We start from the raw sequence: 26,455 nt of genomic DNA on the forward strand, positions 1-26,455 counted from the left end.
GATACGATTAATTCCCCAAGTCAGATGCCGATACCAAGAGAGTGGAGCACCCCGATGCACACAGCAGGGGATCCAGGAGGGGACCCTGGGGGCCCTAGATGGCCAGTGGATCTGAGGGGATCTGGACGAAAATCCTTTCAAGAGCTAAATGAGTACATGAAGAAGTGGGATGAGGCAGTGGAGGCTCACAAGAGCATCATAGCTGCAGAAGCTGAAAGGGAAAGTCAGGACAGCAGAGCTCGGACTCACTGCGGGGCTGGGGAGAGCAACCCGGAGTGGGACGGGAGAGAGAGAGATAGTAGGGGAGTCACCCATTGGGCCCGGAGTGGGGATAGAACAGACCTGGAAAACGGGGGCCCCGGGAGTGGAGGGGTGGCGTGCCCAATACTCAGTGAAGGGGAGAGGAGAGCGCAAGAGTACAGAAACAGCTTTAAGTGTCCACACTGTGTGCCCGGCACCAGAGAACAGAATGGGAGTTGTGAGAGGTCGCACCATAGTCCCTGTGATGACGGAAATGAGCGCAGCCCAGGGAATATGGGGAACCAGGAAAGATCGTATCGGATACTGAGCGATACTAGGCAAAGGGAGAGTAGCGACCAGAGGGAAAATAACAGAGAGGCGTACGGTGAAAGGAGAGAAGAAGAAGAGAGTGGGCAGAGCAAGAGTGGGGGTAACAGGCCCGTGTTCCATCACCTTCCAAGATCGGATGGCCGAGCATGGGACCTGGAGAGATGGGAGCAAGGGAGAGCACTCATTAACTCTCCCGAGCCCAAACGTAGAGCTCGGAGTTGGGATGGTAGGGAGACCAGTGAGCCCCCTTCGAAAGACATATTGCGAGCTGAGATAAAAGCTAAGAGACTCGATGTCGCCAGCTTAAGGTCAGACCTGGATGACATGGTAGATGGTACCCTGCCTTTAGAAAGAATGGAAATGTATGAGCAGGATGAAATACTGTATATGGCAAAGGACATCACTCGAAAAGCGAGAGCAATCCATGAGAAGTTAGTCGAACTAGCAGGCAAATATATGGTGGACCTGTCAAGAACCAAAGCATTACAGGGTAACCACAGGCTACATTATACAGATCGAGACCTAGATGAGAGGAGAACGATTGGGCTGAAAACGCACATAAGGGAACTGATCACTGGAATAAGGACATGGAGGGCACTAGATAAGTGGGAAGAGAGGTGGTCCAAGAAAGGGACCGTCAGGAGAAGCACGCTTGGTATGACACCAGGAAGGCTGCAGGGAATAGAAGCATACCCTTTGCGTGAAGTCGCCAATGGGAACTATGTGCATGTCCCTTGGAGTAGGGGAGATTTAGCTGCTTTTACCACCTCCTTCCCCAAATTGCGGGAAAACCCAGTGGAGTGGTACAAGCAAGTCGAGAGATTTGTAAAAATCTCAAAGGTCCTATGGATAGATCTGAACACGCTGTTCGACATTGTAGTACCAGGAGATCTGTGGACAGCATGCAAGGTTAGCGCTGAGTGGCCCACAACGGAGCCGGAGAGAGATGCTAAGACTAATGGGCCGTCCGAGATTGTGATGGCAAAATTCGAGAGAGTGATGACTTGGCTGAAAGAGAAAGTGCCAATGCAAGACATAGATTGGGTCAGAATAGACCGAACCAGACAGGAACCCAAAGAGACCGTCCACGAATATTACGAGAGATTGCTGAAGGCGTTTAAACAGTATAGCGGCCTGGATGTAATGGATCCAAAAGACATAGGGCAATTCGTGTCCAAGTTCGTCCTGGGACTGAGACCGGATATTAGTTTAATGATTCAGCAACACTCGATTTGTTGGCAAAATAAACCCCTAGACGAAATACTGAGGTATGCCAGGTACTGCTGTGATGAGATAGACTCCAAGGCTAGGAAACTAAAAGAAAAGTTGATGGTGGTACAGATGCAGGCAGCAGGAAAGGGGGGACAGCAGCAACAGCAGCAAGGAATAGGTACAGGAGGAAAGAAGCAGTACAGTCAGAACAAGGGCAATGAGGAGAGTTCCACCTTTAGACCCAGATTAGACATAGCTGCCTTGAAGAAAACGACTAGGTGCCACCAGTGTAACGAGGTGGGGCATTGGAAACGCGAGTGTCCCTACAATGTAGAGATAGGAGAACAAGAGATAGAGGAGGAAGAGGTCCAGAGCGCGCCTACAAGAGGGGTGACGCCATACCAGGGAAAGGTGCTCAAAGGGGGGGGGGCTCCTCCCCGAGCCCAGTTCCCGCAACCTCCTCGAGTAGGGACTATGGGTAAGACCTATAGACAGATGCCCCTGTTTGTAGAAGGAGAAGAGTGCTATTATGTGGACCCATTAACCGGACAGAGAGTGGAAAGAGAAGACTGCACCCTCGGGGCAGCCTTGGAGGTGGACCAGAGGGGACCCTATGTCGAAGCAGAAGTAGCAGGGTGCCCCACGACATTTCTGGTGGACACAGGAGCCACTAGGTCCACGATCAGATCAGCTGCAGTTCCAGACCTGCCCATGTCTGGAGAGACCATACAAGTGGTGGGGGTCGCAAACAGGAGAATAACCAGCCAATTGACAGAACCAGTACAGGTGAAAATAGGGAAGTACAGCGATGAGCACCAGTTTGTGGTTTGCGATTCAAGTCCTGTGTGTCTGCTAGGCAGAGACCTGTTGTGTAAATTGAATTGTACAATATACTGTACACCTCAGGGAGTGGAGGTATTGACCAATGATGATGACGCAGACTTCAAAGTTGCAAACTCAAGAATATGCGTGGAGCTGTACCCTACTTTAACAGTAGATGAGCTCCCCTGGGACTTGAGAGAGACAGTGGCACCAGAAGTATGGGACTTCACTGGGGAAGAGATTGGATTGGTCAAAGGGGTGGACCCAGTGAAAATTGTAGTGAAACCGCATGCTGAGTTCCCAAGAACACCCCAATATAAATTGACTCCAGAAACGATTGCAGGCATAAAGCCCGTGATCGAGTCCATGATTAAACAGGGAATACTGAAAGAAATCGTGGGTAGTCCATGCAACTCCCCGATTATGGGTCTGCAGAAACCAAATGGGAAATTTCGGATAGTGCAGGACCTTCGAAAGATTAATAACATAGTCGTTTCGTGTTGTCCAGTGGTACCGAATCCATCAGTGATACTGTTTCAGATTCCATTCCAAGCTGAGTGGTTCACTGTGATTGATCTTTGTCAGGCTTTCTTTTCGATCCCTCTGGACGAAGAAAGCCATTTTCTTTTCGCATTTAAGCTGGAAGGTCGCGTTCTAACATGGTGTCGTATTCCTCAGGGGTATACAGAGAGCCCATCGATCTTTAACCAGCTTTTGAAGAAAAATCTTGAAAGTCTAGTGCTGCCCCAGAAGTCAGTTCTGGTCCAGTACATAGACGACCTCCTCGTGGCGTCAGAAACAGAAGAAGCTTGCAGGGAGGACTCCATTGCTTTGTTAAATCACCTAGCTGCCAATGGGCACAAGGTGTCCCCGGGAAAGTTGCAGTACTGCCTGACAGAAGTGCAGTACTTGGGACACAGAATAGAGAAAGGCAAGCGAAAGGTGTCACCAGACAGGATAGAGGCGATCATGAAAATGAATGCGCCTAAGACACAGAGAGAGGTCAGGATGTTCTTAGGGATGGTGGGTTATTGCCGACAGTGGATCGCGAACTTTTCACTGAAAGCAAAGCCCTTGCAAAAACTGACGCATAAGGAGGTGAGCGATCCGGTACCATGGGACAAAGACTGTTTGATGGCATTCCTACAGCTGCGAGAGGACCTGTGTCGTGCTCCGGCATTGGGAATGCCTGATTACAATAAACCATTTTTGCTTTACTGTTGTGAGAGAGAAGGTTGCGCGTTGTCTGTGTTAGTCCAAATCCATGGGAATGCCCGCAGACCAGTTGCTTATTTCTCGGCTACTTTAGACCCAGTAGCCGCAGCGTTGCCCGGATGTCTCAAATCCGTTGCTGCAACGGGTGTCAGCATTGAAAGATGTGAAAATATCGTCATGGGGCACCCGTTAGAGGTGTGCGTGCCCCATTCTGTTGAACTGTTGATGACCAGGACCAAAACACAGCATCTGACCAACAGCAGGCTCACGCGCTATGAGCAAGTTATTCTTGCTGCAGAGAATGTGACCCTCAGGAGATGCTCTGTTTTGAACCCTGCCACCTTGATGCCACTCCCAAATGATATCGAGGATGATGATGAATGTACAGACCATGACTGCCTCGATGTGACTGAACTATGCACCAAACCCAGACCCGACATCGTAGATGAGCCACTGACCGACCCAGATGAAATTTTCTTTGTCGATGGCTCATGTGTAAGAGACGAAGTTGGGCAGTTGAGAGCAGCTTACGCTGTTTGTACAATTACTGGAGTTGTAGAAGCTGGGTGCCTGGAAGGAGTACACTCCGCTCAGGTAGCCGAGATTATTGCCTTGACACGTGCTTGCTTGGCAAGCAATCAAATTCGAGTCACCATATACACCGACAGCCAATATGGTTATGGGGTGGTTCATGATTACGGGCAGTTATGGTCTCAAAGAGGGTTCATGACCTCTTCAGGCTCTCCCATTCGCAATGGAGAGTTTGTGCGCCTGTTGTTAGAGGCGTTGCAATGTCCAGCAGGTATCGCAGTTGTAAAGTGCACCGCACATACCAGAAATGAGGACTTCGTTTCGAAAGGCAATAGATATGCTGATGAAGTTGCGCGGTATTGCGCGGAGCAAGGGTACTCTTTCACAGAGGTGGAAGTGGGTGGAATAAATGTAAGGACTGAATTAGCCATGATATTGGAAACTGTTGATACTTGGGATGAACTGTCAAACATGCAAGAAAATGCTCCTGATTTTGAAAAAGAAACATGGGAAAAGGCAGGATGTGTAATGGGTGAGTCCCATTTTTGGGTCTCAGCAGACGGCAGAGCAGTGTTGCCCAATGAGATGGTGAGTCCAATGGCCAGACTCATACATGGTCCCGTACACTTAGGGAGAGATGCTATGCTGAGAGTGTTTAGACAGACCTGGTACAATCCTAAGTTTAGAATAGCAGCAGAAGCAGTGTGCCAGCGTTGTGTGACCTGTCAGCAGCTGAACGTAGGGAAAAGAACACCAGTTGCACTGAGTCACATAGGAAGGTCTGGAGGTCCATTCAATCGAATGCAGATAGATTTCATTGAAATGCCGAGATGCAACCGCCTCCGCTATGTCCTGGTGGTTGTTTGTGTATTCTCCAGATGGGTTGAGGCATACCCTACACGTAGGTGCGACACCCTCACAGTGGCTAAGTTACTGCTTAGGGAACTCATTCCGCGCTTCGGGGTGCCGGCCTCTTTGGAATCAGATAGGGGAACGCATTTCAACAGCGAGCTTGTGAAGATGATTTGTGCGGCTCTGAACATAGATCAGAAATTGCATTGCAGTTACCGACCAGAAGCCTCAGGAATTGTGGAGCAGATCAATGGCACGATCAAAGCCCGAATTGCAAAAGTGTGCTCCTCAACGACCCTGAGTTGGCCTGACGCCCTGCCATTGGTCCTCATGAGCCTTCGTAGTACCCCAGACAGAAGAACGGGGTTGTCACCACATGAGGTGTTAATGGGGAGAGCAATGAGGCTGCCATCTGTCCCAACGACTGCACTGTTAAATATCACAGATGATATGATCCTGGACTATTGTAAGGGGCTGTCTGACGCCATTCATTCTGTGTCCCTTCAGGTGCAGGCTGCCGAGGTTCCATCGTGCCAGGGCCCGTGCCATGACCTGTATCCTGGGGACTGGGTCCTGGTGAAAAAACATGTGAGAAGAAGCTGCTTGGATGTTCGTTGGCGTGGGCCTTTCCAGATCATCCTGATTGCGAATACGGCTGTGAAGGTGGGAGGCCTGCCCAATTGGATCCACGCGTCACATACGCGAAGGGTTCCAGCACCTCGGGAAGAAACAGCTCCTCTCTCGGATAGACGTCCAACAGAGGACCGAGAAGCCATAGAGGGGGCTAGCCAAGCTGTAGAGGTGCCAGCGGAAGCAGGGAACGAGTCTGACCAAGCTGAGGACGGTCAGTACAACAGCGAAACAGACGACGCTACAGAAGGAGAAAGTAGCTGGGAGTACGAGTCAGACACTGACAGGTCTGACAGAGAGCGAGAACAGACAAGAAGGAGACGGAGTAGAAGGGCACGTGGAGAAGCTAATTGGCCGCAAAGAAGGAGCTCTAGCCTGAGGTCAACTCCAGAGATAACCCTTCCTCCGATATCAGAAGACTCAGACCCGGAAGAAGGTGCTCAGGGCGCTGAAGCACCGGACCGAAGAAGGTCAAGGAGAGTGCGTGTGCCTAACAGAAGATACTCCACACCTGAGTGGACATATCTGGCGACAAATGTCTTTGAAACAGGAGACAGGGAGGATTCGAGCGGTGGTGGTGTCCAGTTCTGAGCCCATCGTCACCGTGGAAATACGACTGTTGGTACCCGGAGTCGAACAAGAAGGGTCACTAACATTCATGCTCCCCAGACCTCCCCGCCTCAGCAAGTTAAAACACATGTTTCTTTCAGAATTGCAATTCCCCGACTTTGGTACAACGATAACAGCCCATGAAGAGCACAATCTTCGTTTGGAAATACTGAACTTTGCTATCGAAGCTGCAGGCACAAACCTGATAGTAGATGCTTAAAGGACTTTGTAAATAAAGCAAGCAGAAAAAGAAGATTACCTAGCGCCCAGGAAGCAGAGAATATTAGGGAACTTCCCTTGAGTTGATGGAGAAGGGCTAGGGTTGTCTTTATTGAATTGTTAAAGGACTTTTGCGAAGAATGTTGTCAGCTTCCAGTTGTGTGGATTCTAAAGACAAAAGGATTAAAAAGAGACTGTAAAGGAACGAGAAGAAAAGAACTTTTTGCTAAGATAAGAGAGAGCCATATTGTCTGACGAAATGGAAGCCGGCACCCAGAACCGCAGAGCTAAATGTATAATAGGTACACTAATAGTAGGAGTGATAATATTAATAGCTTTAGTGGTAACAATTTCTTATGTAAAGGGACATGAGGAAGAGGCGAAGGTAACTGATGTGAAATCTGTAGAAACGCTTACACCCACTGTTGCTGGTGAGAAAAGGGAAAACACTCAAGAGAAAGCGTTATTAGCTGCAGAAGCCCGCAGATTACACGTAGATGAGTCCCAAGGAGACTTTAGGTCAAATGCTTATGCTAAACTCTTATATGAATACGTGGATGCCATGGAGGTTAAGGACTGTTACGTCTGCATGCAGTTGCCGGCGTCTGTAGATGAAGGCATTAGATATCATCACCTCCCGCTGACATATGGCATTACATGTAGCTTATTGCTTAGTATATTTTATGAGAGAGATAGTTTTGAATACTATTTCTCCAACTATGATTCAGTGTTGCCAGAAGTCCCAAATTATAAGCAGATGAACAAATGGGACTACTGGAAGAGTGAAGACAGGTTGGCCAAGTTCTTCATTCCTTGGATTACCTTAGATACTTCACATGCCCGTAGAAATAACCTGACATGCAAGGTGTCAGAAGTCGAGAAGAAGTTCATAGGGCAGGTGGATGATCGTTACAGGAGACAAAAGATTTTGAAAAAATCAGGACAATGGAAAACAGATTGGACCGAGGAAGAGAAGGCACACAAGAGAAAGGGTAGTAGTGGTCCAATAGCTTTAGATAAGACGCAGAAAGGAAAGCTATGTCTTCACCGAGCCAAAACGTATTACGAAAATGTATACGTGGGAGAAGTCAGCTGTGAACATGCTTTCAATATAGAGTACTATACTAAAGATTTCCTGAAGGGAATGCAAGTGATTCCAAATGTGTATTTTGTATGTGGAAGAAATGCCTACGTGAGACTACCTGACAACTGGTATGGATCATGTTACCTAGCAATTGTCTTCCCCAAAATATATCATGCACAAGACTTAGTGATCATCGAGGGCAAGACATCATCGAGGGGAAGGAGAGATATAGGAGATGCAGAAATGGTTGGAGATGTCTTTGGAGCTATGTTCCCTCTTTTGGGACTAATCCTTAATGATGTTAAAATTAGACGACTGGCAACAGTCGTCGACAGGTTGTCTGCCAGCACTGCTCAGTCCTTAATGCTGGTAGAAGGAGAGATGCAATCGATAAGGGCTATGGTTCTTCAGAACCGTCTTGCGTTAGACGTCCTACTAGCAAAAGAGGGCGGAGTCTGTAAGGCTTTGAAGGTCCAGGAATGTTGTACTTACATTCCAGACAATTCGAAGCCCCTTGAGAAAGTTATTAGGAACATAACTAATATTCACAAGGAGATCGAAGACTTGAGTAGAGAAAATGTCTGGGAAAAGGTGGGCCACGGAATGAGTGAAGTTGGAGGGTGGATCTCCACCTTAGGCAAAAGCTTTGTGTGGTATATACTAAAACCTATCATCATAATATTGATCTGTGGGATCATATTGTGGGGATTGGTGAGGGTATTCAAATGGTACAGAGCAAGAAGGTCAGAAAGGGCCCAAAGAGAGCAGCTGCAGAGATTGGCTGCCATACAAGATAATCAGTACAGGAGTCTGAGGGCTCTGGAAACGCAGAGACAAGTTATGCTAGCAATAACTGCAGTTTAAATGTTAGTGATGACCCCGAGAGGTCATCAAAGGGGGGAACTGAGAGAGCGCAAACTGCACACTTACCTGTAGTAAGCACAAATCATGAGGAGAAATGCCATGAGTGCTAGTAGTATCTGCAATTATATTCTGAATGTATAGCTAATGTAGAGATTTAAGTAGAAGTGGAACTAATACAGAAATGTGTGACACTATATGATTTTATTAGATGTGATTATTTCTGAATCCATGTCGTGTAACTGCTAAAATGTAAGATGGCATGTGGTTAAACGCAGAATGTGGTAGGCCTCAGGGCCAGAGCTAGAAGGGAAGGGGAAGGTGTTTCTTTTCACGACATAGATTGTACTAATGTTTGGTCATTGCATTAATGAGCCATGATTTATAGATGTGTTTACTGAATAATAGAATAAGAGTATTAACATGCTTTAATTAATGAAGAAGTTGAATGCTATAATCATTATGAGAAATGCTGTAGGCCTGAAATGTTTTAACATTGATTTACACGTACATGTCTGGGCCGAGAAATGTTGCGAACCTTTTTGGAAGTCTATGAGAGTTGGGTTCTTGGCTGCAGATGTCTGTCTGCAAGAGAAAGGGAGGATCCGATTATAAATAATATGAATAGAGGTCTGTTCAGTAGACGGCCCAGACATGGAGGAGGGTTCCGGAATGTTTAAGGGGTATCAGCGGGCCGGAGAAGAGTCTGAGAAGCAAGGTCAACTCCAACGTATGAGGCCCAATACAAAGCAGCATGGAAAAAGCCAGAAGCTACACCACGTGAGGGGCGTCTCATGAGGGGCGTCTCAAATGTTGTTGACTGTTTTGTATTAGGGACAGCACCCCTGGGTGGAGTTAGAGCAGATGCCTGAGGACCCTTTAGAGAGCGGATGGGTAGGCAGAGAGGGGTCATGACTGGAGAACTATAGGTTTTCACCAAGAGACTAAGAGTGAGTGACTTCCCTTGGGGGTCATTCACTGCTGACACCTTTTGTTAGGTTGAGACTTGGTTAAGTAGGGATACCATCTAGAGCAGGGTAGGGACAGCCTAACCTGTGTGTTTTCCTCCAACTTAAATGAAGGAGAGATATGCGTCAATGCTGATAGCTTTATTATTCTTAGAACTTGTGTTAGTAATTTCCGTTGCTCGTCTGAGGGCTTTCAGAGAGCACATGTATGTAGTTGGACCTGTGTATCTCGTGAATCTCATTCTGAGATGCCTGTATTTGCAGCTTATCCTATCCTTACAATAAACTTTTGAAAGCTAGAAGTTGTTTGTGATCTTTTGGAGCGGGGTCCTTTATTGGGTGAACTAGCTTGGTAACAGAGGCACTTTCTTCCTTCAATGACAGGCAACAAAGGTTCAGTCGACCAGATCGGGGTTTAGATCAATAGTGATAAGGTATCGATCAAAATCTCGCCCTTCCACTAGCATTGCTGCGGATTTTAGAGGATGTATTTTCCCATAATTCAGCACAGAGTTTTCATGCACACCTACTCTCCCGCAGCAACTACGGAGCCGACAAGCTTTTTGCTAGGGCAGAATGTGGCATGACGCCAAAGTGGGAGCAACGTATTTATTGCACGTGACTCAATCAAACAGAGAATACGCGCGCAATGAAATAAAGTGACACAGCACCTGTTAGTGCCAGCCGCGGCTCGCCCAGCCTGTGTCACATTTGCAATACATAGCCGACATGAATCACTTGCCTCGGGCGAGGGGGGGGGGGGGGGCGAGGGTGGTTCCTCCAGCCCTATCCTTGCTTAGGGTAGAGCAGCTAGCTGCACGTGTTCCGGGCCAGAACAAGCAAACGGTATTAGTCATGACTGCTCTTGCTTCTACAGATGGTGGAGATAGAATCTCAGAGGAAGGATCGTTCAGCGGTCCAATGTCCCAAAGTAAAATCTTATTAACAGCGTGTTTTTGCGCGTGCATGCATGTGTGTGTGCATGGCTGTGATTAGGTCTGTGTCTGTGCATTGCATCCACGATTCTCCTTTTTTTTGTCTCCCCTGCTATTCGCCCTCATTCCTCCTTTTTTCGTCTCTCTTCTCTGCTGACACTTGCAGCTAACATGACAACACACACATTAGTGAGAGAGCTTTTCTCTTTTGCACTATTTATTTATACTCATTTAATCTAAAAATATAACTGGTTTACTCCAATAATATTAATTTGCAGAAGATTTCCTGCGACTTATAAAGAAATGTTCTGCGTTTTTTACGCCTTCTACGATTTGAAAAAGCACTGCGTTGACCAATAACGTTGTCGATTTAGGAGGAATAATTTTAGCCAAACGTCTTTATATTTTCAGTTGAAATACTAATGTAATATAGAAAGGCCCACTTGTTCTCGTGCCAGTAACAAATATACAGCTGCACTCTGAAAGCCTCCATCAGAGAAGGTACAGAAGAAGCCTAATGCGAAGACAAGCACTAAAATTAGTTAGTTTGCTATTTAACCCTTAATGTGGGGCACTTGGTAGGGCTGCAGATTTAGACTGAGTACCCTAAAAGTCACACCGGACTGTGAGGGACTCAGTTACAGCCAGACAGGCGCAAATAGATAATCAGTTCTTCCCTTATTAGTAGTGCTGTCGTTTTACTGGGGTAATCCAATCCAATCCAATCTAAAAATTCTTTATTTCGGTCTTTTAGACCATAAAAGATGCATTGCATATTACATTTAAACATCCGTGTTAAAAAAATTATAAAAACAAATTACATAAAATTGATTACCAGGTTGTTCCAAACATGATAAAGATTTAAAAAAAACAGTTCATAGTTAGGAAAAACATTTCATGGCATGATTAGAGGGCACAATCCATAATTGTATGAACAAATTCATATTTTCGGCATTTGTGCATTTAGCAATTTTTTCCTAATCTGCCACATAGCCATAATACATTTCGCCACTGCAAAGACTATGTGGGGAAGAGTGCTAGTTCTTAATACTCTGTACGCATGCATATGGCTCTTGAAACCCAAGTTCCTACATAAGGGGACCAACCAATATTTCCTTGGTCTATGGTATGCAGGACAGAAAAAGAAAAGATGGGTATCTTTCTCATCATGGGAATTACAACCTGGGCAAGTTTTGTCGTCCCGCTGTAGCCATTTACAGGTGAAGTTTTTAATAGGCAGAGTGCCAAGTCTCCACTGTATAAACAGTTTTCTGGCTAGAATGGGGAAGATAATGTCCATAAAACCTTCAAACTCATATGAGTTTTTGGATTGCAAAAAACGTTCAGTTAGGGTGCCGTTGTTGGTTGCGGTCAGGAGGAGATCTAGGCTTTTCTCCTTGTGAATTTGGACTAATCGTTTACGGGAAAGCCTTTGACAGCCTAGTTCTGGGGCCTCCCATAGCTCAGGCAATTTTAAACGATACAATTCTTTCTTAACAAAAGCCAGCCAGGGAATTCTATCTCGCTGGTTCAGGTCCATTACATGGGCAAGATCACTCCTATAGTGTGCAAGCTCGCTGGTGGACCAGAGCCTGTGCCAAAAACGTAATGGCTTGGACTCCAGCTCAACAGCGATAGAGGGTAAACCCACGTCCAGTCTCAGGGGAAACAGAGGTGTACCACGTGGAAGGGCCAGAAGTCGTCTGAGAAAGTTGTTTTCCATTCTGGCGAGATCTGGACCTGCTCTATGCCCCCATAGCTCATTGCCATAAGATGCGGCCGCCTTGGCTTGCGTTTTATACATTTCTAGTGCAGGACTTATAGGTTTGAAGGTTGAAGTATTTACAACCTTCAAGATTGCACCAGATAGTTGGGACAACTTTAGCCGGGATCTTGCTATTTTGGGGTCCCAGGATAGATTCTCGTGTAGTGTTGCCCCCAGATACTGAAAGGTTGTAACCCTTTCCAGGCTGACTGAGCCCAGAGTGGGATTGGGTCTGGTTTTTGGGGACGGATTGAAGATCATTAATTTGGTCTTCTCTGTATTGATCTCTAGACCATGTTGTCTACAGAAAAGACCAAAGCCATCTAGAATCCTTTGAATCCCCATTGGGGTTTTGGAAAGCAGAAGGGTGTCGTCAGCAAACATAATAGCTGGCACCCTCCTGCCTGCCAAAAGAGGGGCGTCATTGTCTTTGACATTGTCAAGGTGAGATATAACGCTGTTGACAAAGAGGCAAAACAGGGTTGGCGCCAGGACGCAGCCCTGCCTTACCCCTCTGAGAACAGGAAACATTGACGACAGCGCTCCATCCCTCCCGCACCTGACCTGCGCATAGTTACCATCGTGAAGCTTAATTATGACGTGCAACAGTTGAGTTGGAACCCCCAACTCCCTTAGGACCTCCCATAATTTTTTACGTGGGACCAAGTCAAAGGCTGACCTCAGATCCACGAACACCATGTATAGCCTCCCCCCCTCAATCCTCACCGTTTTCCAGTAGAGGAGGATGAGGCGGAAGATCTGGTCCATGGTGGACGTGTTTTTTCTGAAGCCAGTCTGAAGGGGACTCAAGATTTCATTTGCCTCCATCCAATCAAGAAGATGGTCCAGGAGGAGACGAGAGAAGAGTTTTTGGGGAACATCTATGAGGCTGATCGGCCTGTAGTTGGCTGGGAGAAGAGGAGAACCCTTTTTATAAATAGGCACTATCTCAGCTCCCAGCCAAGTACAGGGGATCTCCATACCACATGGCATTAAAAAGAATAAGGAGGTACGGGCCCCAGATCTCAGGGAATTGTCTAAAAAGGTCACCGGGCAATCTATCCAATCCCGGGGCCTTCCCCATTGCCAGTCTCTATACTGCGCCGCTAACCACCTCGCCTAGAGTAAATTCCAAACCAACTACAGGCATGGATATGTCATCAGGGGCCACTTCATAGGCAGGCTGTTCAGTGCCTTTGTACAATTTGCCACAGTGGGCTTCCCAGGCAGATGGTGCAATGTTAGGCTCCACTGCAGCTTTGACCTCTCCTGTGCCATTATTCACCAGGGACCAGAATTTCTTCGAGTCCCTGGTTTCTAATGCAGAGGAGAGATCCTGCCAATGATTCCAATCCCACTCCGTCTTTGCCAGAGCCGTGGCTTCCTTGTACTCGCGCCTAAGTTTGGCGACCGTGCCCTTGTCTAAACCTGCTTTAATTGAGGCGATTAATCCACATTAGGAGTCAGAGTCACCTCCTGCAGAAATCTTTCTTTACCCAGCAGTTTTCAGGGGATAATACTGATGGTAAGATAATTCTGGGGGTTAATGCGCTTGCTAGAGAGTTCTGCGTAGTGTCTAATCACAGTTTTCACTCAAAGCAGCACAGAGGTTCATGTGCCTGCTGTAAAACACATCTGTATCATGCAAATTGCAGACATGTATTTTATGTGGATAGGTAAGTAGTTTGCTGCTTTTGACAGATGTCCTTTTGTAACTTACAGTTCATACGTTGCAAACCTGCTATTATAGCATAAAGAGCTGTGAGCGAGTTTCAAGGAACTGCTTGCAAACTGCAAGCATAGGTTAGAACTTTATTTTGTTCTCAATCTGCTGAAAAGGGCTCCACTTCTTTGTGTAGTAATAAAGCCCTATAAGTTCAGACGAACTTGATTCAGGGCTACGATGTCTGCACTGACCAGCTGATGGGGCTAAGGCGCTCGACCTGGGGAACTGGGTTCTAGTCTCGGTAATAACGCTAAACATCCGGTGAGTCTGGGTAAATCACTTAATCTGCCCGTGCCTAACAAAAATGAACGTGTGTACTCATGTAAAGTAACTGGTGTTATGTAAAGCGCCCTGATACCCGATTCGGATTTGGGTCAAGTTCACGCTATATACAATTCTGCAAAAAGAAAAAAAAATCTTCCTCATTCTCTTCCTGACAGGTAAGAACCAGAGTTATACGTGTGCTTTCATGGCCATATTGCTAATAATTCCAGCTATGTAGTGATTTCCAATATCTTGATTGATGTGCAGTATCTGCAGTCAGACCTGTGATTTATGCAAACACCTTGCCTGCTAATCCTCTTATAACTGTTCAAACCAAGCTATACAACAAGTCCCAACATGCAAAGTGTTGTTCGTGCAAAAGCCAGGGCCAGTGTCAAGTTATGACGTGGGGCTTTGGCAGGTCCCTTGGATGATTCTTTATAGCCATGCTATGTTTTATTTCACAACACTCTACTGTGCAGTATCCCACACAGCTGCCTTTAGCATGGCCTTCCAATCACTATACTGTGCCGAATCCCTTACTGCTGAATTTAGCATATCCATTTAATGCTATACTGCGCTATATCCCTCACAGCTGCCTTAAGCATGGTCTTCATCACTATTCTGTGCCTTAAAACATGAAACAACATTTTTGCATGGACTTCTACCACCATAATGTGCCTTTTCTGTTACAGCTTCCTTTAGCATGGTTTACCGTATTGTTCGTTAAACCTCTCCACTGCCTATAGCAAGGTCTTCCATCACCGGGAGCTTAGAGGGCCAGGGAAGGAGCTACCTGAGGCATTAGCTCCGTGTGCTTCTTATGACGCTCCCTCGCCATAGGGCACTCATCCTGAACTTTTACTCCACCACTTTCAAATGTCACCATCCGCCACTGCTTAGTGCACTTTTTATGTTCAACATCAACTTTGCGCAAACTCATAAACACCTCACACTGGGCTTTTCTGGGCTGCAATGACTCATTCTGCTTTTGTAAAAAAAGTTCTCCATTTACCTGAGAATACGCAGTTATGTTCCGCATCTGTTTTTAAGGAGCAACGGGTCTCGGATATTACTCACTACATGAGGAAACATTGCCACATTTATCGGTAATCTGAGATTCATTTAAGCTTGTCCTGCTGAAGTGAACTGTTCTGCAGAAATGTAAAGTCTGGTGTCCAAACTGAGTGGAACAGTTTTCCAGATTGGCTACCTCCCTGCTTCCTGAAGGAAAGTAGTCAAACATCTGTCATTCTGCATAGAAGAATGCGGTTCCAATGTCGTAACCCAGCATTAGTCAATGTACTATCGCGTTAACAGACAGGGCGGCTCCGGCGGTGTGGAAGCACCACACTGCATAGCCGAAGAATTTATAACAGGGAGGGAACACATCACCATCTCCCCATGGAAGAAGTACATGGCAGGGTACAATGCAGTGCAGCAGCTTCATGAGGACCGGTTGGAACACGTGGGAGGTTGTTGCAGAAACACCAAACACCAGGTTTAATGAAGAGTGGGCTTTAGTGCTTGTCAAGGTGAAAGTGGCAGATTCGTTGTGGTGCAGATCATGATCTTTTTTCTGAATGAATGGAAATAACTTATAGAGCGTGACTGTGACTCCACCGAGGTACCCCCCCCCCCCGCCCCCCGCCCTGCACCAGGGGGGATTGTGGATTCCTCCGAGGTTCCATCTAGCTTCCTGGACAAGCTCTTCTTGAGATGGTCCTCAACAGAGGTGTCCATCACCTGGGCTAGGCTCTGTGACTCCTGGTCAGAGCACCTCTTCGCCACACTAGGTGGCCTACCGCCATGTCTTCTGTGCAGGAGCCACAGCTGCAGCTTCTCCTCTGGTCGTAGGCTTCTCCCACCCTTGAAGAAAGCAACAACACAGCCTCCTTTCAAACTCCATCATCACATTTAATGTCCTCAGTCAACCAGAAAAGAGATCCCAATGGAAGGCCATTTCAGGGCTCCCTACACGGAAATCAGGACTGTGGGTCATGAGGGGTGTGGATTGAGAAATCACAGGCTACACATCCCAAGTGGGGTAAAACCGTCACTGGGTAGATAAGAGGGTTACTCTCCCTCGAGAGCTCCACCAGCTTAGCCAGGTGTTACTGGGGACATTGTGAATTGCAGTCCAGAAGTCAGACATCAGTGAAGCCACTACAGGCTTAATCAAGTGTAGGTCCCAACCAGGGCCCCTCTAAGAAAAAGTTCCCATAACTGCCTCAACCCTAGTGAATGTAACCGCCATCTTCAGCTACGTGTGCGGTGCCCTCAAAGAGCAAACCATGCATTCAGCTCATGGTCTCCACCAATATACCACACAACAAACGCTCGGGAGGTGAGGATGGTACATCAGTTGTGGAGGACTGAGTATAGTGCACTAAACGGGTGAACAGATATTTCCTGAAGAGGTACAGGCAAAATGTCGTGTTCCCCTGACGAAGAAAAAAACAGCCATGACTAACCGTTGGTCTTTTATCAGCTGAATGAAGGGTCGCGATCACACCCAATTCAGCAGAGTCTAGTGCTGTACTGGTGGAGCACAACCAGGAGTTTCCCAGGCCCAACTGTGGTGTCACCGTCAGGGTGCGCCAGAATATTTGAAAAGGAACAGGATGGCCCAGCTTGTCTGCACCTCCACCTCACCCCCTAAGAGTGTCTAAGCACCACATTCAACAAAGGAAGAAATCCCAGGCAGTCCAGAAAACCATAAGAGAGCAAAAAAAGACGACGACAAATCATTCTGCAACATTACTGTGGGATTCTTTTCTGAGGACACACCTAGCCGGAAGTAAGCCAGAAAGACGCAAATTAATTGAAAGAGCAGTCGGAAGCTACCAAATGAACTTTACCATTTCTAGTGGTCTTCATTTTCCCTTTGTTAATTGATTGAGATCACTCTAATAAACAATTTGCGTTGGTGAAACACAGAACATGGTCAATATGAGAAAACACTGGCAATGTTAAAGGCCTAACATAATAGTCAACAAGCGGCCCCCTCACTGAAGATGCATATTAACCCATAACGTATTTGTGAAAAATGCTAGTGGTGCTACCAAGAAGTCTAACTCTCACAGGACACACACAGAGAGTACTGAGGAGGAAAGGCAGGAATTTTCTGAATCAACTATGCACCTACTCGAAACTGGCCACGCGTAAAGTTTTACCCAGGCCATTTTACCAAATTTTCCAAATGAAATAGGGAAGAAAGGTGCAGATGTGATATCATCAAACCAAATCCACACAATGTGGTCATTTTCCAGAACTCGGAATAAGAAATGGGGCCACCACTGCTATAATAATTTAGGATTTACCATCACCGTTTCTCTTCCTCTGCATGCCTCTTCTGTATACGTTACTCTAAATCTCATGCCTATCCGTCTTACGCTCTTTTTGTAAACCATAACTATCTTATTAATTCCAACAAGCAATTTCTTCTCACATTGCCCACTCTAATGATCACATCTGCGTCAATAATGTACCACAAAGAAACTGCCCTCAATGTATGGAATGAACATGAAAAACAAATTCCATTAACTAATGAACTGACTACTAACTTTGGGCCCCCAGGTAGCGTGCTACTCACCGTAAAGTGCTTCAATGCCTTGTTAGTGGTAGAAAGTGCTATATAAATGCAATTTAAATTTAAATCCCCCCACACTCTAAGACTGAGGGTCCATGTGTACCGGTGTAGAAACAAACACAACAGTAAAAACAGCTTTTATGTTAATACATCTACACGTACCTAACAGCTACTACTGTGAATGTGCCGGCCTGTGTAAGAAACAGATGCTACTGTGAATGGGTATGCAGGCCCCTTGCTGTCAGCAAAGTGCAAGTCACCGAAAGGTGCAGACTGTCTTTCATCCCTCTGAAGTAGATGCTTTCAGGGAAGGGAGGCCATAAACTGCAGTTGGTAATTCAATATGGTGAGCTGTTAGTACCTCCTTCGGTACCCTAGACACAGCACATGGTCTTATGATTATCCAGTTTTGCAGGAATGTGAGCGAGTAACCAAAGAACAGTAACACAAAGTGCCCCTCCCAGCGACTGGGTCTGGCAATGCCAGTAGGCACTTTTAATAAGTGTGTTAATACTTCCTGAATTTAGCTGGGGAAGGAAAACTGGCAGAACAATTAGTCTCACAGCTTGTGCAACTTTTCAGTCTGTGGCCGATTCTCAAACCTTTTTGTTCATATACATGAAAATGTAAGTTTACAAAACTTTGTATTCGCATCTACAAACCACAAATTATGGCTCGCAAAAGCAGGATCTGGTGATTTTTATGGTCGTAAATGGACTTACCACTGTGGAAAATAGACTGGTAACATATGTTTCGGAGTCACAAGTGAAAAAACTTGGGGGAAGATTTACTGAGATTTTACGCTGTGTTAGCGTCACAAAAGAGACACAAATCGGCGCAAAATCTTTTTTCTAATTTACTTTCCAGCAATAAAGCTGCTGATTTTTCTTATTACATACTGGGGATTGATTCATTTGCCCAAGATCACAGGATATTGAGCCGAGACTTAAACCTGTTTCCCCAGTTCCAAAGTCGGCAGCTCTCCCTTCCCCATGCAATAGCTGTGTTAAACCACCACCTACAAGTTAGAACACAAAAACGATCTATTATTAATCACATAGGCAAAACCTATTGCATTTACCAATGCTTATTGGCACTTTCAGTCTCTTCTCAAAGGCAGCAAAACATGAACAGCTCCTAGGGAAATTACCATCTGAGTCAATTTTGTGATGTTGTGAGCATATTTAGTGTACTGTCTGCTGCCATACAACATGAATGCTATATGGACTTAGATCATTTGCCTTCTTTAGGTCTCACCTGACACAGCCCATGGCTGTCTCTTCAAGACATTTAGTAAGTGGATTTTAAAAGTGAACCAGAGGCTTTTGCTGGCCTCCAGCCTGCGTTCACGAGCGTGTGTGCGTGCACAGCTGCCATCTGTGTTTTATTTGCTGTAATCAGGCTCCTCTGCTCGCACTCCCCCCTCCCTCTTCGTCAGTTTCATTTGCCTCTTTGCTTAACTGGACGCCACGCATCCATGACGCTGCAGCCACGTCTTAATTATCATTTATGACGAGGCACTCCAGTAGTGCTCTGGGGTATTTATTCCTTTATAAACTACTCAGTGAGTCTCTGGTCTTCAATACTCAACATACTAAAATCGTTAGGTAGTTTGCATTCGTGCTACCAGTTATGTATTCTCAAGTATGGTATTGCTAAGGCTGTCCTTGCTGATTCTCCATCTGTCTTTCCTCCGTTCGGCCTTCTTGGCTCATAAAGCACAGCGCTCTCCCAAGTGCTGGCTCCAGACGACCCTTTCCATGGCCCGGGGCTGGCTTTAACACTTGTATCAAAACATTTGAGGCGCTCTAGTCATCTTCATTGTTTAAGACATATTAGGGGCATAATATGTATTACGGATACAAGAATATACCGCACCATTAACCGTGTACCAGTTCGCCGGACATTAACATGCAATTTTTGCTTGTGGGCTACTGTTGTATGTGGCTATGTAGTCTTGTATCCATTCGCCACATCGTGTTAACACACAATTTTTACCTGTGGGCTTCTGCTATATAAGGCTATATATAGTCCTTATGTGCATAAATTATAAAAGTGCCACATTTACTCTCGGTTCAGGTCACGGGAGCAGAGAGTCATTAAAACTTTTTTTTATCCTTTTCCTAAACTACAGATTATTAGTATTGTATTTATCATGCCATTTGCTTAACTGGACGCCACGCATCCATGACGCTGCAGCCACGTCTTAATTATTATTTATGATGAGGCACTCCAGTAGTGTTATTCTATATGCAGTTTAATGTCATACCAAGCCTTGTTATACTATAGTGTGTTACTTTAAGCTATGCTTTGTTATGCGGTGTAATGTAATAATATGTCGCTGTACAGTGCTATACTTTTGTATGCTGCGCCATACTTTGTTACGTTGTGTCATGTTATAAAATGTAGCAAAATGTAATCTGTGGTACTTGTCTCTCCCTCCGTTGAGTTTAGTGCAGCAAGCACACAAACCCACTGTACTGTTAATGTAATTATTTTCACAAAATTTCTAGATGGGGTCCACTCATGATTCTCTCATTTTGACTGTGTGAGACACAGTTCCTTCATTTGTATCGTACATGCTGCCAAAAAAACATGCTCAGTTTAGACGGCTGGCGTTAGTGGAAGTAAGGTATCAAATATGTAGTGCCTACCAAGCTCAACACATGGTTAAGGAGCTACGTAAAACATACTAGTGCATCAATTTAGTGAGCTTGTGGTCCCCTTTGAGTTTTTCCAAGTGATGATGAACTTCTACACAATTAAGCGGTGCATAAGAAGCCTACTTCTGGCACGTCCATGTCACTGACTGACTATTTGCATTCATCGGTGACTGAATAACAGAAACAGGTTGAGCACCAAGGCAAGAATCAATGAGTAAGTGCAGAAAAATTCCCCAGGGAGCTTCCTCAAGAACATCTTTCTAATTCAAATTCCATATTTTTAGAAAAGCGATAGGGTACATGTCCGACTGGAATGCCACTACTTGGAGGTCAGTGAGAATTGGAGTGTCTCAGCCTTTAGGGTTCGGTCCTACGAGGTGCTCAATTTATGGCAGGGGCTGGCTAATGCCTAGCAACAAAAGGTAAGCCTTGAAACTCTCATGCTTGCTCGACATGGATAGATTGTGTGAGTAAAAAGATCTATTACCGAGACCAGAGCACTGAGCTGTCCACTGTATAAGCAAACCAGACCTCATGGCGACATAAATCTGGAGCAAATTCTGAGTGGGTCCGTGTTTTCTAAGGAGCTCGGAGTGAGTTTCTGCAGTACATTCAGCGTAGTCTGAGTACCTGTAGGTATAATTAGGAGCAGAAGTCTGAGGAGCCATGCCTATTGATGGGGCAAAAAGCTCTGTGTCAGTGTTAAAACGAATACCACGCTAGTGGGTATTATCAAGAGCAGGTCTCCGAATGAGTCTGGACATCAGTTAATATAGAGTGCGTAGTGAATGTTGGTGTTGTCTGCTGCAGAGTTCTCAGTGACCTGGCCTTTCAGGCACCTCTTTATATGTCAGCTGTTTCATTTGATGATTGTTTGATGATCAACCGACACCTCACCGAATACCTGGAACAAAACCACCTACTCGATGCCTCACAATCAGGATTCTGTGCCAACCACAGCACTGAGACCGCTCTGATTGACCCCACCGACATCAGAACCCTCCCTCGACTACAGAGAAACTGTAGCCTGATCCTCGTTGACCTCTTCGCAGCATTCAACACTGTCTCCCACCATGCCCTCATCGACAGACTTCACTGCATTGCATATGACATGACATGGCGCCCTCCTTCCTCACAGGACGCTTTCAGAACATCTGACTGCTCCCCTTCACTTCTTCCTCACTTTTCTTCGCCCCCACCGTCTGGTGCAGCTGCAACTGTGTGACATCTTCTCCTACCTTGCGGCCAAAACATGGAATGACCTGCCCCTCTACCTCCAAACAGCACTCTCTCAGGCAGATTTTAGAAAGAAACTCAAGACCTGGCTTTTCGACGAGGGAGACACAGCAACCTCAACATCCAGATACCCCTTGGGGTGATAGTACTGTGCTATTTAAATACTGATTGATTGATTGTCTAGTCAGAAACAGGGTTTTTTGGAACTCTCAGAAAACTCTGACGTCACTGGCTAGAACCCCCACAATTTTTCCAGCACCTCTGAACAGGAGAAAAATTATTTTGGGAGTAATCGCTCACCATTTTGCCTCCTTACTAACATCTACCAAAGGTGTCAAAAGCCTTCCCAGCTGAATACATAGTGTGTTTGGTTGTAAGTTGGTCTAGAAGGGCCAAAGCTGTAGCCAATCATACATTTTCGTTTGTAAAAGGAGTGGAATAGAACCTCAACTATGTTCAACCTAGTGGGGTTGTAAGGAGGGTCAGGGGTTTATTGGGGAGCCTAAAACATCACACAGCCTGAAAGTCAAAGAAAAAAATATGTTCAATGCTATGGTAACGCAAATGCCAATTGGATAATGTACAGGCTATTTTGTATTATTCAAACTTTGTTTACTGAACGTGCATCGGAAGAGGCATGGGTACTTCTGTGTGTGCATATTGTGCATTTTGGTCAAATACACTCTAATTTCTACATATAACCACAAAAATACACTTAAAGCATTCATGAACTCCCATTCTGTATGTCCTTTTGGCTCTAACAAAGATTTTATTTTAGTTCTTAGCCAAACAAATGAGATTGTTGTATTTTAAATTAATATGTTATGATTTCCCAAAACTTACGAATGCTTTCTCTCCCTCCAAAGGGGAGCTGGTGTAGCAGGGACATATTAGTTTTCGTTTTATGATCCCTGGAGGTAAAAAATTGTCCTATTGCATATTTCCGCTTTGTAGCTTTACACAAGAGAGAGGGTGACCCCCTTCTAGAAGGATTAGTCACTAATCTCTTTTCACGCACAGTACGCAATTTATTAAAAAAAAAGTAAAACACTGGGGTGCATTCCTCTCCATCCATTACATAAGTAATCATTTCCACCCCAAGATGACAACACACATACACATAAGCTTAAATTCAAGGTATAGAGCCCTACAAACACGTTTCCTCCCTTGTGAATCCTCTATTGGGCAGGAACCAAAGGAGGCCTCCACCCGGAGCATTCAACTTTGTTTTCATCTATTGCAGTCCCTGTCTTTACATTGAAGTATCATGGCTGAGGTCTGGAAAATATGGATTCTGGAGCTCTGTGGTAAAGCAGACCCTTCCTTTGCTGTCACTCTAGTTACATCTACTCTCTGAGCCACACTCACCAGTTCCGCTAACCCTGTTCCCTCCCCCTGCCTGCATCTGCAGAGTTCTTTGTGGAAATCCTGGACCCCCGAACAGACACATGCTTGTCTCTTTATTCCACTACCATTATTACATCTGTATTTAACTCACCTTTGGCAGAGAAGACAGCATCGCCAAGATCCGGATTCGAATGGCCTAGTACTTGTTATTCAGAACCTCTATTTAGACTCTAGGGTGGAAAGTGACATCATTGTATAATCCTTGCTTTGCTTGGTTGGGCCTGCTGGCATGAGCCTCCTGCTCTGTGCAACATCTCGCATATGCAATAATCAGCGGTTCGACTTCCCTCACTATGTTCAATTGCAGTACTGCAGCCTTTCCATTCTTCAAATGCCCTTCCAGAGCAGGGTTGAGCTGACCTGGCCTATGGGACACTCTAGCAATGCCAGAAGGGCTGGCCTGACAGTCCAGTGTGTCTGCCAGTTTTCTGGATGTTCATGTGCTTGTTTTATTGTCTGGGGGAACAGGTTTTCCTGTTGATTTACTTGATATTAGCACAAACAGGCCTCCACAAAGCACAGATGCAAGTAGTCTCTTCTACCTTGAAAAACACCGGTACAAGTTCACAACTGCCCTGATTTCCAAACGGGTGCAACTTTTTTCTGATTTGCTAATTGAGTCACTTTTATTTTGTTGCCCAGGTTTGTTTTCTGACTCTTTCCAACCCAGTCCCAGAGCTGTCATTTTCCGGTCAGTGTGCCACATGAAGCCCTGTCCATTCAGTGCCACAATAACCATGGACTACCACTGCAGGAAGGAGGCCTGCCTTGTCTCGGGCAGCTTCTCAGAATGGTGACACTACTTATTAGGATAAACAAATGGGAGAGCTAGGACTGTGAATGGGCCGTCCTTGTACCCTGGTAAGTATTAATAAATAACTTAGCGGACCAGTCTAGTAGGTTGTCCAACACTGTAGTGCCTGGCACCACAAGGGTTTGTTAAAAGAACCCTCACACACCAACCTAGTTGGTGTCATGCTTCATCATCGCGTTCCCAGCCGAGTAGCCGAATGCTACTCAGCTGTGCTGCAAGAGTAAAAGACTATGCAGTTCGTCGGGGTGGGGAGCAGGATAGAGAGGGAGAAAGAGAGGGGAGGCAAAAGAGGAAAGGGATTCCTCTTGTTGGAACTAGGGCCCTCACACACCCAGCAAGCTAGGTGTCATGCTTCATCATATGGACCTGCTCCTCATCGGGTCGGTGCTGCACTACCCGACGGGCACCCATAAAGGGGCTCTTTGGCGGAATCTTTTGTTCCTGGCCGTATGGTGCGGTGCGTGTGAGGGGCCTAGAGGTGTGGATGTGAGTGAGTGAAAGTGATTATTAAAACAGGTTGGATAGTTCAAAATATGACTTTATTCAGGCTGGCTATCCACCTGACTAAAAACAAACGAAGAGTGGCAGCTTGCTGATGTCAAAGTTCAGCTCAGCTATGCTCATCTTTGTAGGTCAACATGTTTCGTGCCTCACGGTCCTAGTGATCCTCGGCAATTCTTCAGTGCGGATGCTACCTACCACGTCAAGTAGTGTGGAACAGTCTCTCCATGTAAGTCGGGTAACCTAAATCGGTGTTACCACCTGCTCCAGTACGTGTTCGGAGCAGGACCAGGACACCTAGATCGGGTGTCGTATACTACATCGCTGGAATCAATCAATCAATCAGTCATTTGTTAAGCGCACTACATACCCGTGAGGGTCTCAACGCGCTGGGGGGGGGGGTAGGCGGGGGCTGCTACTGATCGAACAGCCAGGTCTTTAGTGTCCTCCTGAAGGTCAGCAGGTCTTGGGTCTGTCGTAGGCTCAGTGGGAGGGTGTTCCATGTCTTGGCGGCAAGGTGGAAGAAGGATCTCCCGCCGGTGGTTGTTCTTCGGATACACGGGACGGTGGCGAATGAGAGGTCGGCAGAGCGTAGCTGATGGTTGGGGGTGTAGAAGGAAAGCCGTCTGTTGAGGTAGGCTGGGCCGGTCTTGTGGAGTGCCATGTGTGTGTGTGGATGAGGAGCTTGAAGGATATCCTCTTGTTGACGGTGAGCCAGTGCAGGTTTCTCAGGTGGGGGGTGATGTGGCCGTGTCGTGGTACATCGAGGATCAGTCGTGCCGAGGTGTTTTGGATGCTTTGTAGTCGATTGATGAGCTTGGTCGGGGCTCCCGCGTAGAGGGTGTTTCCGTAGTCGAGTGTACTGCAGACGAGGGCCTGGGTGACTGTCTTTCTTGTATCTGCCGGGATCCATCTGTAGATCTTGCGGAGCATGTGGAGGGTGTTGAAGCAGAAGGAGACGGCGTTGACTTGCTTGGTCATTGAGAGCGTTGAGTCGAGGATGATTCCCAGGTTGCGTGCGTGGTCGGGGCTGCCCCCAGTGCTGTTGGCCACCAGGAGTCGTCCCAGGCTGACGGGTTGGAGCCGAGGATGAGGATCTCCGTCTTGTCCGAGTTCAGCTTCAGACGGCTGATCTTCATCCAGTCGGCGACGGCCTTCATTCCTTCATGGAGGTTGGCTTAGGCGGTGGTGGGGTCCTTGGTGAGGGAGAGGATCAGTTGAGTGTCGTCGGCGTAGGAGATTATGTTGAGGTCATGCTGTCGGGCGACGTGTGCAAGCGGGGCCATGTATATGTTGAACAGTGTCGGGCTGAGGGAGGATCCTTGGGGTACGTCGCAGATGATCTCGGAGGCTTCGGAACGGAACGGGGGGAGGCAGACGCTCTGGGTTCTGCCGGAGAGGAAGGAGCTGATCCATTCCAGAGCCTTGTCTCGGATCCTTGCGGCGTGGAGGCGTGCGCGTAGTGTGCGGTGGCAGACGGTGTCGAAGGCGGCGGACAGGTCTAGGAGGATGAGTGCTGCAGTCTCCCTGTTGTCTAGCAGGGTCCTGATGTCGTCGGTGGCGGCGATGAGGGCGGTCTCAGTGCTGTGGTTGCTGCGGAACCCTGACTGGGAAGGGTCCAGGATTCTGTTCTCTTCGAGGTATCGGGTTAGCTGTCTGTTAACAATTTTCTCGGTGACCTTAGCCGAGAAGGGGAGCAGAGAGATGGGTCGGAAGTTCATGAGGTCTCTTGGGTCTGCCTTAGGTTTTTTGAGTAGGGCGTTGATCTCGGCGTGTTTCGAGCTCTCTGGGAAGGTCGCGGCCTCAAGGGAGAGATTGATGACGCTGCATAGGTGGGATGCGATGGAGTTGCTTGCTTTGTTGATGAGGTGGTGCGGAAATGGGTCTGACAGAGAGCCGGAGTGGATTGTGCTCATGGTCTTGATGGTGTCATCGACGCTCACGCTGGTCCAGGCTAGTAAGGGGACGTGGTCGATGGT

Source organism: Lissotriton helveticus, chromosome 2_1 (genome assembly GCF_964261635.1).
Source record: "Lissotriton helveticus chromosome 2_1, aLisHel1.1, whole genome shotgun sequence".
Lineage (NCBI taxonomy): Eukaryota > Metazoa > Chordata > Amphibia > Caudata > Salamandridae > Lissotriton > Lissotriton helveticus.